Source organism: Phalaenopsis equestris, unplaced genomic scaffold, assembly GCF_001263595.1.
Source record: "Phalaenopsis equestris unplaced genomic scaffold, ASM126359v1 Scaffold000002, whole genome shotgun sequence".
Classification (NCBI taxonomy): domain Eukaryota; kingdom Viridiplantae; phylum Streptophyta; class Magnoliopsida; order Asparagales; family Orchidaceae; genus Phalaenopsis; species Phalaenopsis equestris.
The window spans coordinates 43,141,233-43,146,168 of record NW_018164444.1 but is presented as its reverse complement, the minus strand read 5'-3'; positions in this window follow the sequence as shown (position 1 = coordinate 43,146,168).

Genomic DNA, 4,936 nt, shown 5'->3' with positions numbered 1-4,936 from the left:
AAAGATTTTTAATCAATTAAAAGTATTAATCAAGAAAATAGAGTGAAAAATACTAAATTAGATATAAATGATATTTAATATAAATAATAATTTTAAAATTTTACCCCAACCCTTAATATCTTATGGCGACTTGAATAAGGTTATCAAATCAGCTCTCTGTTCGTGAACAACTCGTGTTCGCTCACAAAGCAAACGAGCCGAACACGAACACACTTTTTTTGTTCGAAATATAAACGAGCTGAACACAAGCTGAGCCTGTCTCGCTCGTGGTTCGGCTCGGCTTTCGGTTCGTTTACACCCCTACTGGTGGGAAAAAATTTGCGTACATAAGACGTACGCAGAGTTGCGTACGTCTGTAACCTGCAAACAGGTTACAGGGAGGATTTCAGGAGGTTATAACCGCGTTATACACCCTATAACCTCCCTGTAACCTCCCTGTAACCTACCTATATATGAAAACAGAAGCGCGAAACTGACTCGAAGGTACAGGTAGGTTACAGGGAGGTTACAGGGGGAATAACGCGGTTATATCCTCCTAAAATCCTCCCTGTAACCTGTTTGCAGGTTACAGACGTACGCAACTCTGCGTACGTCTTATGTACGCAAATTTTTTCCCTCAAATTCATCCTTTGTCGAGAACCTTCAACATTGCTGGAAACATATCCATAAATGGCCACACACAAATATCCTTGATGGTGGGGGGATGATAAACATAATGCTCTCAAAAACCATCATTAATTACAGCTTTGCCAACATAAAAAGGAAAAAAAAACTATGCGCGTATAAATATACTTGTATTTGTCTGCTTTAGGAGCAAGGCATGTGTATTCTTTATTAACAATAGTGAGATACAATTTCTGTGATTTTTCTCCACTTGGCTTTCTTTTACTTTTCATGTTTCCTTTTTCACCTCACCAAACATGTGCATTGTCATTTGTCCGTAGGCGCACCACTTGGGCTGGAACAACATAAACGAGAGACCAAAGAAAAGAGAAATGTTAAGTATTCAATAAAGCACCCGAATTTGACCAATAACTTGTAAGAAAGAGCAACTCAAATTAGTTGTTTAATTAAATCTCTTCTCAATGGAATCATTAAATCGTTAATTTGAAGGCGTAGGGCCTCCAATCGGTGGACCATAAAAGGATAATTGACAGATTAAAAGAGTGCAGACTTTAATATGTAATATGTCTAGATTTTGTCCATTGACTTTCCATATAGAAATTAGGAATACAAGTGATTAAATAGCATATGATGTCATAACAGTCTGTTATCTCACTGATCAGTTTCCAAGCCTAACAAATTACAGAAAAGTCGCTGTTTACTTGTAGCATAGAGCAAGTTAAATCTTAATGCACTGTTATATTTTTCTTGTTTGGATTAAATTTAACGTTCAAGCACGCCTTCATGATTATATTGACTACATGAATAATTCACTACTACCGCAAAAGAAAAAAATACATAAATTTATATATATACATATATTGTCGAATCCAAAAATGTCCGGGAAACACACCAAAGATATAGTGGGAAACAGTTAAGAACGTATAGCATTTGTTCATGATATTAACCCCATATTTATAGGAATGGGACTAGGTTTTTAAAAATTACAGATTTATCCTCTCATCGTTGGCCTTTCAAAAGGACATTTTAGTAGTTTACAGAAGTATTTAATATAATAAGATCAATCGAGTCATTCGGTCAGGAGATACTTGTCGATCGTTTGTTCCATGTTTACAGTCAATCGTAGTTCTGAGGGACAGTTCCTCGGTGCTCTTTGTCAGAGTCTAATTTCTTAGATCAACATTTCCATGCTCTCGTAGTCAGCCTATGATCCGTCGTACGTTCGACAATTGTCCGTCATTAATGTCCAGTACACGCGTTCAGACATGTGCAATATAGTCTAATCTCAAACCTAATTATCATTTACCCATGAGAAAGTTACGGATGGAGATAAAGTTACAAGCAAAGCGCAGCCTCCTCAATAAATGATACATGTCTAACAAAGCTATATTGTGTGCGTTGAACATATGAGTTAATTACTACAAATGGTATGGGTTAGTTGATGTTAATTTCTTGACGGTTTGTAATTGTGCTGTAATTTCATCTGCCTAGCTAGAAACAAGGACAGGTTAAGTGAAGTTTTGTTCTTATTAAAATAACATGTGACGTTACTATGCATACCTAATCAATGAATGATGCATGGTAACTTTAATGTTTGTGGCTTTGAATCTAGAATGCCGACCCCTCAAAGTCTACACGTGTTCAGACATGTGCAAAATAGTCTAATCTCAAACCTAATTATCTTTTACCCATGAGAAAGTTACGAATGGAGATAAAGTTACAAGCAAAGCGCAGCTTCCTCAATAAATGATACATGTCTAACAAAGCTATATTGTGTGCGTTGAACATATGAGTTAATTACTACAAATGGTATGGATTAGTTGATGTTAATTTCTTGACGGTTTGTAATTGTGCTGTAATTTCATCTCCCTAGCTAGAAACAAGGACAGGTTAAGTGAAGTTTTGTTCTTATTAAAATAACATGTGACGTTACTATGCATACCTAATCAATGAATGATGCATGGTAACTTTAACGTTTGTGGCTTTGAATCTAGAATGCCGAATGTTATTAGTACAATAATGTGATAATATTCATAGATGGGCTGAGGTGTGTCCGTTTATAGATTTTTAAAGAGGGTATTGTGATCATTTTGGCCAAAGACATAGATGCAACATTGATCTATCAATGTTGACACTAATTGATCATACAGTGTGTATTAGACATCTTATTTGTCTTAATGACATCATAATTGATAAATCTTGAGTTCATGTATAACGCTTCACAAATTTGTTTTATAATTTATATTTGTTTTACTTACAACACTTCACAAAATTTTTATGATTTTATTTCTAAAATCTCTGGAGCATCACCATATTTTCCCCAAATTTGTTCTATATTTTGGGTTTTTCTTCAAGTCTCTATAGAAGCATTGTCTAGTTTCCCTCATTTTTACATTTTAATTCCTCAAAGGTCCCTTTATTTTAATTTATTTTCTTAGTGGTTATGACTATCTGTTTTGCCCTTTAAACTACATTTGGCTTCATTTCTGATGTCTATATTATATTAAATAACATAGAGATAGTACTTTAGACTGATAAAAAAACCAACCTTTTATCTTCATTTTGTCTCTTAATTTAGTCTTGAAAACAATGTGGGTGTGTGTGTGAGATATATATATATATATATATATATTATAGAAAGGAAACGGTATTTGAGTCTGGTGGTCCTCAAATAACAGTTTCCTTTTGCGCTCGGACACCTATAATTGAGTGTCTGTGTCATGTGTCTAATATTCCAGAGCCCCCGGGCCACAGTGGGATCGAACCTTTGACCTAAGGGGACTTACAATGACCCTGCCACCAACAAGCCAAGGCTTGCGACACAACACACACACACAAGGTTAATGATCAATCAAAAAGTACATGCGGAAGAGAGAACACAAAATTTATTCCTAATACAAGGAAAGGAAACAGGTCTCCATGAAGCAAAACACCAAGATCATGAGGAGATGAGCCAATGTTGATAACATTAAGGTTAGCACCCATTTGGCCAAGTAGTCAACTCATATGTATATGTGTGTGTGTGTGTAATGATAAATCAATATTGATAACATTAAGGTTAGCACCCATTTGGCCAAGTAGTCGACTCATATATATATATATATATATATATATATATATATATATATATATATAAAAAGTACATGCGGAAGAGAAAACACAAAATATTACTAATACAAGGAGAGGAAACAGGTCTCCATGAAGCAAAACACCAAGATCATGAGGAGGAGATGAGCCAATATTGATAACATTAAGGTTAGCACCCATTTGGCCAAGTAGTCAACCCATATATATATATATACTTCTTTGAATGATTTGTTGATGTTTGAAACTAAACGTTGAACAAAGTTTCTCCCTTCTTTTGTTCAATATGAACTCAATTTGGTACTTAACTCATCAAATCAAAGTTAAGCTAATCATGGCTAGATCATTAAGAACTAGGATTCAAATATTCTTCTAGGACTACTAACCAATAGCTAGAAGAACGAGTAGGATAACACTAAATCACATAGTGAAATACTAATATTGTTAATAGGATATTGCAACCTCATAAGAGACTAGAGGATTCCAAGAAAACATTGTGTGATTAAGTAATGCTTAACTATAATAAGTGTTTCCAACACTTCTTAATGTTTTGGAATAGAGTAAGAAGTATTTTTCATTGATTTTCAACTTTAGAATAAAAATTTAATGGAAGGATATCAATGATTCACACGATTTATGTCAAATGAGCATGATTTTAACCATAGTTAACACAACCTTGTAGATTTAGAATTTTGCAAAATTACAATTTTAGAAGTCTTTAAAATTTCACAAAATTTCAACGCTTCAAGCAAAGCTTAGGATTATTAAACCAGAAGATTACCTTTTCTGGAAAATTTAGATAGTTTCGTGTGGGATTGATATGAAGACTCTTAAATCTATATACTTCATGATCGACATAATACTTTCACGGTTGAAATGTGCTTTAGTGCATTGCAAATCATCTACCATAACTAAAACTAATAGGAGCCTAAATATAAGAAACCTCTAATTCCCCCATTCAAGCTCTCCCCATTCTCTAAAGCAGATTCAAAACCCTCAAATAAACTTTCCTAAGCTCTTTCCCCATCCTCTCTAATCCAATTAGGATCTCTAACCTCTTTTCATACTAACATGAGCAAACTAGCAAATGCCGCAGTCAAATTCATTGATTCGAGCTAGACAAAACTCCAAGACCTCCCAGTTAAAGGAAAATCTTGAAATTATAAGGTATTCCCCTAACTGTTCCTCTTTTACATTTGGTGTTGGTTGTTTTTTTTTTTTTTTTGTT